Source organism: Carettochelys insculpta, chromosome 2, assembly GCF_033958435.1.
Source record: "Carettochelys insculpta isolate YL-2023 chromosome 2, ASM3395843v1, whole genome shotgun sequence".
In the NCBI taxonomy this organism is placed as follows: Eukaryota; Metazoa; Chordata; order Testudines; family Carettochelyidae; genus Carettochelys; species Carettochelys insculpta.
In genome coordinates, this window is record NC_134138.1 from 226,560,304 (window position 1) to 226,574,473 (window position 14,170).

The window sequence follows — 14,170 nt, forward strand, 5'->3', positions numbered from 1 at the left end:
TGCGTCCTTAGGCCCCAACAGTGGGGCCAACAGCCTCAGTGGGCCTCTGGGCAAGGTGGAGAGGGGGCCCTTATGCTCACCCCTGGAAGGCACGGAGACTCAGGAGGGATAGGTGGGCTGGGGGCAGCTGGCACTTAGCGCTGCCTGAACCACAGTATGCTTCCCTGCCCCGCCCCCCCGCCCCTCGGCCCTTGGCACTTTGGCAGTGATTTAAAGGGACTGGGGCTCCAGCTGCAGCTGCAGTAGCAACGGCAGCTGGGAGCTCCAGGCCTTTCTGTAATGCCAGGCCCCATGGCAACAGCCCCATTTCACCCTTTACCCTCCACCCCCATCCAGGCAGCATTGTTAGGCCCCAATTCAGTGAAGCACTGAAGTACAATTAATAATTCATTGGTTCATTTTAAGAATGATCTCAAATCTCATTGAATTCAATGGGAGAATCAGGTCTTATTGAATTCGGGGTAAGTATTCTTTCTTGGCAACCTATAAGTGGTCAAAATATGTCTTGGATCAGAGCCTTCCCGCCCTCCTGGACTATGCCACCTTCATCTTCACAGATGTTCTTTGCACTAGATCAGGCGTCTTCCACCAGCAGCTCTGGAGCCACTTGTGACTCTTTGAACTTCTTTGTGGCTCCCAAAGCTATTACTGCAAAGTAAAAAACAAAACAAAACTAAACAAAAAAACTAAACAAAAAAACAAAACTCCTCATTATTTTTCATAAACAATGAATGTCTAAAAGCCCAACAATGAACAAGACAAAACATTGGATAACTCCCCCTTTAATATGTGCAGTGCATTGTAGGATATGATAGTGTATCTGTGTTTTGATCATGTTGCTAATAAAGTCTTGATTTTGAAAAGGAAAAGGAAAGAGAAGCTTGTGGCTAGTTTTGCGGCAACTCGAAAGAAGGTGAAAAGAGGAAAGCCATTCATGGATAGTGACTGTATAAACAAGCACATTATCAAAGTATCAGAGTACAGTATATGTACAGTGATTTCAAAAACAACATTGTTCAGAATCTAACATCCTCCAGAGAGAGAGATGGCTCAGGAGTGAAAGTCAGGAAGGCAGTGGTACAAACACACATGTAAAGTGTGAGGAAATAGAATACGTAAAAAGTTTGCGAATGCCCTGCAATAAACATGTACCATATTAAAAATCATTGTGCGTGCACTGCTCTTAATATAGGGGTTACAAAAAATGTGGCTTGACGTTATTTACTAAGGACCATCCTGCATTGACATGCATTGTGGCTCTTGAATTAGTGTTTTTTACCCAAATAAAAAAAATGGCTCTTCTTGCTATTTTGGGTGTCAGCCTCTGTACCAGAGTAAAAAGTCCACATGGAATAGTTAGAGTGAACCTCTATCTAACATTTACAGTATACACATTATTAAAACAACAACAACCAGAATCTGTTGTTGACTGGAGTGGGGGAAAAGAAGAGGTGGGGTGTGGATATCGGTGAAGGGGTGAAGTGGGGACAGACTGAGCAGGAGCTGAGCAACCCCTGGGAAAGGGAAGTCAGTGTATCTAGGTATTACTGTCTGTCTTCTGAATGATTTTTTTGCAGCAGCTTTGCTATCATTTCACGACTTACAGGCCAGAAGGGAATAATAAGTGGGATTCCATAGGGGTCAGTTTTGGGGCCAGCTCTGTTCACTACATTTATTAATGATTTAGATAACGGCATAGAGTGTACACTTATCAAGTTTGCAGATGATCCCAAGCCGTGAGGGGCTGCAAGTGCTTTGGCGGGTAGGGTCAGAATTCATAATGAGAAAACTGGAGAAATGGTTTGAGGAAGATAAAATGAAGATCAATAAGGACAAATGCAAAGTAATCCACTTAGGGAGGAACAATCAGTTTCACATTTACAAAAGATGGTGTGACCACATAGGAAGCAGTGTTGCAGAAAGGGATCTAGGGGTCATAGTGGACCACAAACTGAATATGAATATACAGTGCGACATTCTTACTAAAAAGAAGCAAATATGATTCTGGGATGTATGAACATGAGTGTTGTGTGCAACACACAAGAAGTAATTCTTCTGCTCTACTCTGTTCTGATTAGGCCTCAACTGGAGTCCTGTGTCCAGTTCTGGGCACCACATTTTAGGAAGGATAAGGAGAAACTGGGAAGTGTCCAGAGAAAAGCTACCAAAATGATTAAAGGTCTAGAAAATATGATCTATGGGAGAAGATGAAAAGAACTGGGTTTGTTTCATTTGGAAAAGAGAAGGCTCGGAGGGGATGTGATCACAGCTTCCAAGTACCTAATAGAATGTCACAAACACAAGGGAGAAAAATTATTCTCCTTAGCCTCTGACAAGAACCAATGACTTAAATTCCAGGAAGGAAGGTTTAGGTTGGACATTAGGAAAAACTTCCTAACTGACAGGGTGGTTAAGTACTGGAATCTCCATCACTAGGGATATTTAAGAAGAGGTTGGATAAATATCTAAATGGGATGATATAGATGGGGCTTGGTCCTCTTGAGATCCCTTCCAGTGTTATTATTCCAGCTATTTCGAATTAGCATTTCTGGACACATAGTGCTATTTCGAAATAGTGACTTTGGGCACCATTTTGGCTTATTTTGAAATAGCGCTATTCCATGTCTTAACAGCACCTATTTTGAAACATCTATTTCAAAATAGGCATTATTCCTCCTCTGGTCTTGAAATAATGCACCCACTATTTTGAAATTCTTTTGAAATAGCGCATGCACAGTATAGACGCTAGCAAAGTTATTTCAGAATAACAGCTGTTATCTCAAAATAGCTACGTAGTGTAGACATAGCCTTGGAGCACAGATCTTTCAAGGAAAATGCAATTGACAATTTTGGAGTCTGCGCAGTAGTGCAGTGTAGCCTGTCCTAAAACACATCCCTGTGAGCCTTCACTATCCAATTTCAAAGTTAAAATCTAACCCTTGTGTGCAACAAAATGGATTGGAGACTGAACCAAATACTGTATAAATATCATTATCCCTTCACAGAGAACAAGACTTAAATTCACATAATCCTTCTTGGCATATATTGGAGTTGCTTTTAACAAATACTGATTATAAACAACTACATTCCAAACCCGTTGAGCAATGACCAAGACATTTTGCATGCCAAGTAAAATAGTGTAATTTAGTTTTTTTTTTTCTGGTGTGTGTGAGTGTGCATTTTCAAAATGCACAAATGGCAGTTAGACACTCCCATTGAAAACTGATGGGAGCTAGAAGTCTCTATAACTGGTAATTTAGTAATTATTATTATTACTTTCAGAAACATTGGACATACTTTAAAATCAGATAGGTCATATTATTAGAGTAAATTCCATTATTTCTGCAAGTATGATGTAAATTTAGGACTACGGAATAACTGTATTTTACTTTGCAATGTTGATCTCCTCACCTGCATTACACTCAAGTAACCCTAGTCAGAATATTTCTAACTTTTTTAATCTCTGAGAATATCACTAAGTACATATGTTCCAATTCAGCAAAGTACTTAAGAATCTGCAGGAAAGGGGATAGGTGGAATCACAGAACACTAGCACTGGAAGGGATCTCAAGCAGTCATCAAACTCTCAGGAGGGATCCCAAAATGAATTGGGAATAAGGGAATTTCGAAGTCTGGGGTTTATTTTGAAGCTCCCACGTCTACATGACCGGTTTGCATTTTGAAAGCAGCACTTTTGAAGCACAACTGACCACGATTATGCTAATTAGGCAGTGAATATTCATATCAGCAGCTCTTTAACCAGTTCCAATCTATGTCATTTAAATGCCTCTTCCAAAAGGGAGGGGCATCTGTAGACACAGCTTAAGAGCTGGGTTCCAAACAGTAGCTAAAGTAAACTTCCTCGTTCCAGGAAGACATTAATATATGGTTTCCCTTTGGCTGCATCTACACGAGCAAGTTCTTTCAAAAGATTTTTTGAAAGAAGGGGGCTCTTTTGAAAGATCCCATGGAACGTCTACACATAAAAGATGTTCTTTTCAAAGCACATCAAAAGAATGCGGTGCTCCTTTCAAAATTGCTCTTCCTTTCTCGTTTCAGGAAGAATGTCTTCTTTTGAAAGCTTCTTTCAAAAGAAAATGTGTGTAGATGCTCTGCAGGGCCCTTCTTTTGAACGAGCAGTCCACATGGCATCTGATTTTTCAATCCCTGGCCTGTTCTTTCAAAACAATGGGGGGTGGGGGGAGGATGCTCTTTTTCAAAAGAGCAGATCACTCTTTTGAACCGCTGTTTTGTGTATGGATGCACTCTTTTGAAAGAAGTTCTTTCAGAAGAAGCCCCGGAAGGGCTTCTTTCAAAAGATATCCGTAGTGTAGACATAGCCATAGTGAAGTGCCTACAGAATGAGGCACACTTCATCTGTCTGTTAACATGCAACCAAATGGCAGAGGTGGCCAAGTGGTTAATTACCACTACGGATTCATTGTACTCTGCATGTGTGGGTGTGAAGCCCATCCTTCTTAGGAGCTATCTTTTGTTCTGGTCTTGTGTAATGATGGATGACATATTGCACCAATCTGTACAAAGCACATTTGGGCTCAAGTGTCTCAGAGAGACTGATTGAAGAACTGAAAGAGATCTCACCACTGAAAACTGACAGTGAGACTTATATTTTGAAGGAGGAGTAGAAAGAGCAGTGAAACAACTAAAGAACAACAAGAGCCCTGGAAAAGATAAGATCATGAGAACGATGGTGAAATATGATGGAGAAAGTATGATTCAGAAAATACACTGACCATGTAATATAGCATGGAAAGAAGGGAAGACAGCTAAGGAATGGACAAGATCCGTGCTAGTGATAATACACAAGAGAGGAAGTGCATTGGAGTGCAAGAACTACAGAACAATTGCCCTAACAAGTCATCTAGGCAAGGTGCTGATGATGATACTGATGGAGAGACTGAGATTGCAGATATAAGAACACCTAGTGGATGAGCAAGCGGGATCAGGAAAGACAGAAGTACCATACAGCACCTATTGGCACTTAGATTGATAGCAGAGGAAGCTCAACAAAAGGACAAGAACATGTACAATTGTTTTGTTGATTTACAGAAGGCAGTTGACAGTATAGATCAGGAAGTTACTTGGGCTGCATTGGAATCATATGGAGTGGATAGAAAGCTGATTCAGTTGTTGAAGGATGTCAGCGACAACGTGGAGGCAGCAGTGAGAATGTGTGGAGAGCTGGGAAGTTGGTTTACAAAGAGTAGAGCTCTGAGACAAGGAGATATGATATCGCTGAATATCGTCATCACACACCTAGAGAGAGTGATGGACAAGATCAAGGAAGAGGTAGAATGGATATCACTGCATGGGATCAGAATTAACAATTTAAGGTTCGTGAAAGATGTAGTTATCACTGAGGAAGTTAAAGAGGAGCTAGCAAGAATGGTGCAGGTGCCAAATGAGGAAGGGAAGCCTGATGGACTAATTATGAATATCGATAAAACGAAGACAATGATATTTGGAGATAAGGAAATAGGACGGAAAATCAGTGTAGATGGGATCAAACTAGAGAAAGTAGAGAAGTTCATGTATCTGGGGAGCAAAATGACATATGATCTAGACTGTAAGAAGGACACAGTGACTAGAATAGCAAAAGCAAGAGCACGTTTGGAGGTGATGGATAAGATCTGCAAAAGCAAAGTGATTAGCTTAGGAACAAAGCTGAGTGTCTTGAAAATGTGTATTCAGCAACATGCTGTATGGATGTTAGATCTGGGTGATAATGAAAGATTCAAAGAAAAGACTATTGGCATTCAAGAGGAGTTGTTATAGAAAGATCCTGAGACTAGGATGGATGCAGAAGGTCACCAATAAGGAATGATATAGGAAGATACAGCTGAAAGAGAACGTATAGCAGAGGGTTATACACGGAAGTTACAGCTATTTGGGCATATCTGCAGAATGAACCAAGACCAAAAAGTCAAGACCCTGGTATCTGGCGTAATGGACAGTTCAAACAGGAGAGGAAGACCCCACAGAGAATGAGTAGATGATATAGTAGATTAGTGCGGAGCTAGTCCACAGAAACTAAGCCACTCCCCACCGTAAATTGACAAGACAGACAAGTGGTTATCTTTGAATCCCTCAAAACTGGAGTGAATAATGGAGGTAGTTTTTGGGAACACCTGCTGGATTAATCATACGTAGTGAGCTCAGTTCTCCTTTATCTAGTCAGATAAATAATACTCTGTTCTGCAACTAAGCTGCAGACAGATGTCTTCCAGCTGTTTGGAACTACTGAATCTCTCACTAAAAAGTGATGATCACAAATACTTTGGGAAGGAAGAGAATGATAGGAGCAAGAGTTGCCTGCACACTCTGAGGCCAATGATCTTCTGTAAAAACTACACAGAATGTTTTACACTCTTTCCTCTGGCTTCCCTCTCTTTGTTCTGTAATTCCAGCATTGTCAAAATATCATAAGGCCATCCCCTTCTCTTTCAAGTCCTCAAGACCTTCTTCAGCCAAGAGGCATATAGGAAATTATATGTGTGATAACTACCTTTGGCAGTAGAGCATAACTGACATTACTTATTTATTGAAAAATGAAGTATATTCAATATTTAGGATTCAACAACCAAATTACACAGACAACCAACCTTTAGTACCTCTGTATGGTTCCCTCATTTTCCATTCCCTTCTACCCTGCTCTCTCCTGTTGTTTGATACACTCCTTGCCGAATCTTCTGTCAGATTAAAGGTCTTCAGGGTAAAGATTCTCTTTTACGATCTGTGTGTATAGCATCTAGCACAATTCACTCCCGTTAGAGTGCCATTAAAATAGAAATAACATTTTCCTGCACAAAGGAGACATAAGAACATGTGAAATTATGCTAATATAACTTTTTTAAAAAATTAAGTATTTGCATTTTTAATATTAATCTCATTCTGCAAGGGACTCCCAGTGAATGAGAGGGACTGGTCAAGTGCTGCAAAACAGTGCTTGCAAGGTTGAATTTTTGCATGGCTCCTTGGTTCAATCACCTTCCAGTCCTTTATTTGCTAAATATTAATAATCATGCAAGTGAGGCTTAGTTCACAGTAATTTGTAGGGAATGTGGTTCTTTATTTGAATACCTGCATTCACATGCAATTAATTATATTTGAGTGCATAAAAAAGGCTTTGCTATTCGCTTCCTGTTATTTACTGTTCAGCCTTTTTTTCCTGTGTTATTTTTCCAATTTAAAATTTTCAGTCATCCAAAGAGAAGAAATGACACCAAGTGATTTAGTTAATCAAGCAAACAATCAGTCATGGATAGCCAAGTGCCAAAATGAACAATTTGCAAAAACTCCACAATCTGAGATTTGTTTGTGAATATCAAATTCATTCTCCAAAATCCAGATGGATGTATGAATGATTTTAGAATAGAGAGAAGGACTAAATGTCTCAGAATTTATCTGCAAAGAATAATCATACTACTATGGTACAAAACATGCAAGATGGGGCCTCTTATTTGTGGTTTATACCACATAGCTGTGAGCTATCAGCAGTGAAAGGGATTGAAGAATGTATGAAGAATATAGGTTCTCTCTCCTCATCACCTGCATCAGATTTTCATCATGAACTATATTTATCTCAGATGAAATCTCAGAAAACACTTTTCATTTTAGCAAGGCCATCTGGGAAGAAAATTGAGGTGGGCTAAGGACTAGTGGGGAAATGCTCATTTACCTTTCTAGAGAGCCTGCGAAAGAGATGCCTAGAGATGAGAAAATAGTGCAATTCAATGATGGGACAGGGATGCAGGGCTCCCTGTATTTAAAAAGTTGATTGTGATATTAAAAGAGACTTTAACAATCTGCACCCCACCACCAACTTATGCCTTGATTACTCCACGCGAGAGACACATTTCCTGGACACTACAGTACTTATCAAGGATGGCCTAATTGGTACCACACTCTACCGGAAACCCACTGATCGCTATACTTACATACATGCTTCTAGCTTCCATCCTGCACACATAACGAGATCCATTGTTTACAATCAAGCCCTTAGGTACAATCGCATTTGCTCTGATTTTACTGACAGAGATCAAAAACTACAAGATCTTTACCAAATATTCATAAACCTGAATTACCCACCAGGAGAAATAAAAAAACAAATCAACAGGGCCAGACGAATACCCAGACACCAGCTACTCCAAGATAGGCCCAAAAAAGCCAAGAACAGAACACCACTGGTCATCACCTACAGCCCCCAACTCAAACCACTGCAATGCATTATTAAGGCCTGTTCTCTCCTTCAGACAACCTCCCAACCTTATGAGGATTCTCACCAACAGCCACAGTCTATGCCACAGGAACACCAGTCCTGGGACTTTTCCTTGCAACAAAGCCCGCTGCCAGGTTTGTCCACATATCTATTGTGGAGATACCATTACTGGACCTAACCAGGTTAGTCACAGAATCACAGGCACATTCTCATGTTCCTCAACTAACATCATATATGCCATCATGTGCCAACAATGCCCAGATGCTTTGTATATTGGACAGACTTCAAACTCTCTCAGACAAAGAGTTAGTGGGCACAAAACAGACATCAAAACACTCCTGATCCACAAAGCAGTTAGTCTACATTTTAATGGAGTGGGCCATTCTGTTAATGACTTAAGAGTTTGAGTCTTATTGAAGAAGAATTTTCACACTGCTTTGGAAAGAGAGACTGCTGAACTCTCTTTCATATTCAAATTCGACACACTAACACATGGTTTGAACTGGGATGCAAATTTTCTGGGACACTATAGGAGCTCTTTTGCATACTTGGCTTAGTCTAATTTTTTACTTCCCCCTCCCCTGCCCCTCTGCTCTCTGATTAGCTCACCTTGATAATTTTTTTTTCTGATTTGTCAACCTCGATTACTATTTTTGGTTCTCTATGCCTTAAATATTGAGTATGTTCTGGTATGGCTATGGTCCAAAGAAGTGGGTCTGTCCCACGAAAGCTCACCTAATAAATTATTTTGTTAGTCTGTAAAGTGCTACTTTACTGCTTTTTAATTTTGATAAGAACAAGAAGTGATCAGTGAAGCCATCACATACGTTTTTCTAATTTCTTGTTTTTTAATCTCTATATCTTGACCTAAACAATCAAATATTCCCCAGAACAAATTCACACTTTTTTTGTCTAGATTCACTCCCAGAAGAAATTTTAAGTTGCATTTTAAATACCTAAAAGGACAGATGCTTGTACAAGCACCGATACGAACTGCTTAGAGAGGAGTGAAAAAAAGCTCATCATTGCACTGTACAGTACTCTTTTAGACAGCATGATTTATACATGGCTGTAGTTTAATGTTCATTCAAATTAACTAGAACTCTTATTGTAGCATTCTTCCTGCTGATTTACAAATCTCATGCCTTATTTGCATAATCTCTTCTGATTGCATTTTTGGAAGTGTTTTTTTTTTTTTTTTAAAAAAAAAGCAGTGCAGACAGGGTTCTTTAGGGAAAAAAAGTTTTTGAAAGAACTCTTCTTCCTATTTTGTTTGAGGAAGAAGGGTTTTTTCAAAAAAGGTTGTTTTTTTTTTTTTTGTTCGTTTTTTTTTCTGAAGGAACCACATCTACATGGCTGTTTTTACTTTAGGAAATGTCTCTTCCAGAAACACGAGTGCCAGAGAATATGCAAATGAGCTGCAGTGTTTGTAAATCATCACTTTATCTGCATTTTCAATTTTCCTTATTTGCATGCTTCCTTCTAAAGGGGATATATATTATAGACATAGCTGGGAAGTCTGGAACATTTGGGATTCTTATGGGAACTGGAAACTCTTAAAAATCCCTCTAGCTGCCTATCTGCAGTGTTAGGTGCCTAAACCCTTTAAAAGCTGGCCATTGAGTCTTTTACTTCTCCTTAGAGACATTAACCAGGTAACTAAGCTGTTGATTGCAGCAATGAAAGAACCAATTTCCTGTGGAAAAACTGATGTCAATGAACTAAATTCTGAACAAATGGGCTTGGGGTTTTGGGGGGCTGGAATATAATATGCATGTACATTTAAGATGATCTTAACAAAAATGGATTTAAACTGTCATTAGAGAAAGTAATATTTTATCCCGGTATTATATGAATGTGCAAGATGAATCTACAGATGCAACATTAATATCTTTGAATGCCCTGTGCAAAATTCTCCCCTCACTTCTAATTGCAGACACTCCCACTTCAGTATAGCTTGTAATGGGATTCTGTGGGGTTTGTAGCTATGTGAATTGGCAACTGTACAGACCTCTGCCTCTTTGTAGTATCAATGCCACAGAAGGGGATGATAAATTCCTTGGGGCTTGATGGTCACAGCCTTGATTTCGTCACACAGTTAGACACCCTTTACTTGGCTGCTCACTATGTGATTCCAGCTGTGGTGGGTAGAGTAGAGGCTATGCATATAATATACTCTCCAGTGAGTATGTGGACAACAAGGCTGAGACATGAGAGGCTGCCTGGCTCCTTATCCTGTTCACTAGTCACAGATGCTGACTAGGCCGTTTGGATCACATGTTGTGGGGCTGGGAGGGGTGGGCAGAACTTTACTTCATGTAATGGTCTGAAGTAACTTATTCCTCTCCCCAGAGCAGAGTTAAAAATGGGGCTTTCTGCAGGTGTGTCTACACAGCAAAGTTATTTCAGTATAATGGCTGCTACTCTGAAATAACTTTGCGAGCATCTACACAACACAACACAACAGCTATTTTGAAATAATTTCGAAATAGATGGTGGTTTATTTTGAAGCTGGTAAACCTCATTATATGAGCAATAGTGCCTATTCTGAAACAGATATTTCAAAATAGGGACTGTGTAAACAGGGAATAGAGGTTATTTTGAAATAAGCGATAGTGTGTGCAAGGGCTCTATTTCAAAATATGCTTAATGTGTCTGGATGCTCTATTTCACAATAACAATTTCAAAACACATTTTGTGTGTAGATGCATTATTTTGGAATAAGCTATACTGGAAAATCTCTTCTGCTCTGGCAACACTGTAGCCTTAATTCAAAATAATTTACATAATATTTGCAACACAAATTGCATAATTTATTTTGAGTTAAATTATTTCAAATGTGGTACCATCCACATGGCACTGAAGTTCGAAATAAGCAGCTATTTTGAAGTTTCTGCTGTATTGGAACCAGAATCCCGTGCTCAAGATACCACTGCTATTTTGGGTGGGATATATTTGTATCCCAAAATAGCATCTACGGTATAGCCATAGCCTTCCAGAATAGCTTATTCTGAAATAACGTTTCTTTGTTGACTGCCTGAGTCACATTTTTTCCCCTCGTCTTCTCCTGTCTCTTCCTCAGAACAGATTATTGTATAATCTAGCCCTTAATAAAGTTCTTGCCAAAATCTTAGTTAGTTAATTTAGTTATAATAATTATATTTCACCATAACATTAAGTTTTCTTTCTTCTCTTTCATGCTCTCACCAGAACTTATACTGTTATGTTTTTAAGACGATGTCATCATCAATCTTTATGTCACTGTCATACTGTTCTGGTATGTGACAGTTCAGGTATGCAGCAGTTCAGGCATATGTGATTCTTTTTCAGTTTTAATGGCCAGTTCTACATTATTTACTATTCAGGTGAAGAGCTTGGTTTCTAAATTGTTGCCAGCTTGCTATCATCTGTCCCATTTCTACCTCTCCTCCAAATAGGATTGCTGATGGCCTGGATTATTAAGAGGCCTTTCCCAGTTCCCTCTGAGCTTTCTTTGATGGGCTTTAAAAGAATTACTATGGAAAAAATACCCTGAGCATGAAATATGACAACTGTCCTGTCGATGGAGTTAAGTAGATGCACAGAGTGTGTTAAATATACTTGCCCAGGTGTCTCATGAACTAAATAAATTTGTTCTGCCATTATCTGTAGTATTAAGGATTAGACTGAGAGTCACTATCTTTGTGCATTTAAATTCATCTACGGGCTCATCAAAAGTTTGCAATGTGCATTTCTGCATGTTGAAGGGCTTGTGTCAGACTCCAGAGAAGTCTCACTTAAACAGACATGTTTCCAGGGACCAGAAAATCTTTTGGTCTTGAAAATGAAAAGCAAACACAAAAGGATGTCTAATGGGGGCTGCTTAATTGGGATGTGTGAGCAGGTTGGCAAATAGACGCACATTCAGGAATTACATTTGGTCCTTATTTGGGAAATGTAAAATAAAAATAATGCTGCAAAGCGTACAGTAATGTGGTTCCTTATATTTTCACCACCAGTTTTTTGTGACAAGGATTAATCAGAACCTGAGTTTGGCTCACCTAATGCTCCCATGGAGTAAGGCAATGCTACTACTCCATTGAGTTGATCACTAGCACCATGGGTAGCAGCATTAACTAGCCTATACAAGACTGCTATTCCGCCTTCTGTAAGAGTACAGTAGAACCCTGAGATACATGCACTCAAGTTGTGTGTATCTCAGTTTAACAAGTCTCAGGGTGGTGGGGAACTGAAGCCTGGATCTGGGCTGTCCACCACTCAGGGAAGGTGGGAAACTGACCAGAGCTGCCACGCTGGTTAGTTTCCCCTCTCCTGTGAATGGCAGGCAGCTGAGTGCCTGGCTTTTGGCTGCCCACCATTCACAAAAGACAGAAAACCGACCAGCATTGCTGTGCTGGTTAGTTTCCTGACTCCCCTGAGTCATGCAAAATTTGACTTAAGCAGGTTATGCAAGAATGCAAACTCTGCATAAATCGGGGGGTCTATTGTAGGCGTAATGTGGATAGTCAGGAAGGAGGGTGGACAGAGCTAAAGCTCCATCCCCTCCCAACACCCTGGTCAGCATCACAGGTGCTGACATGCTGAAAGCATTAATCTATGTTAAGTATATGGCTAGCATAGATTACATTCTCCTTCTCAAACCCTATGCCACCAGCACTCCTAGCTATCTGCAAGATACCACTGACTTTTTGAGGAAATTACAAACCATTGGAAACCTTCCTCATAATTCCACCCTGGCCACCATGGACAGAGAGGCTCTCTACACCAATATTCCACATGAAGATGGACTACAAGCAATTAGGAGCACCACCCCTGATGTGGCATGGCAAACCTGATAGCTGACAGATGTAACTTTGTTCTCACTCACAATTATTTCCAATTTGGGGACAACCTATACCTCCAGATTAGTGGCATTGCTATGGGCACACGCACATCCCCACAGTATGCTAATGTTTTTATGGCTGACTTAGAACAATGTTTCTTCAGCTCTTGTCTCCTATCACCCCTCCTCTACTTAGGCTAATCAATGACATCTTTTTCATTTAGACCCATGACAAAGAGACTCTGGAAGAATTCCACAGAGATTTTAACAACTTGCCTCCCACCATCAATCTCAGCCTTGACCACTCCACTTGAAAGACACATTTCCTGGATTCCACAGTACAAATCACGGATGGCCAGATCAATACCACTCTCTATTGGACACTCACTGACTGCTGCACTTACCTACATGCCTCCAGCTTCCATCCAGCACATACCACATGATCAGTCATTTGTAGTCAATCCCCTACATACAATCTCATCTGCTCCCATCCTATTGACAGAGACCAAAAACTTCAAGATGTCTATCAGGCATTCATAAAACTTAATTACCCACCTGGAGAAATAAAAAAGCAAATTGACAGGGCCAGATGAATTCCCAGAAACCAGTTACTTCAAGATAGGCCCAAGAAGATCAGTAACAGAACACCACTTGTCATTACCTAGAGCCCTCAGCTCAAATCCAAGCAACGCATCATTAAAAGCCTACAACCTATACTAGAACATGATGCTACACTCTGAAAGACCCTTGGTGAGAGGCCTGTTCTCTCCTATGGACAACCTCCTAACCTAATGAAAATTCTCACTAGCAACCACAGGCTGCATCACAGTAATACTAATCCTGAAACTTTTCCTTGCAACAAACCCTGTTGCCAATTTTGCCCATATATTTATTCTGGAGATACCATCACTGGACCTAACTGTTAATTACAAGATCAGGGGTTCATACTCTGGTACCTCAACCAATGTTATGTATGCCATCATGTGCCAGCAATGTCCTTCTACTATGTACTTTGGACAAACTAGGAAAACTCTTCACCAAAGAATGAATGGGCACAGACCATTCTTGATACACACAAACCTGTCAGTGAGCATTTCAATGGACTGGGC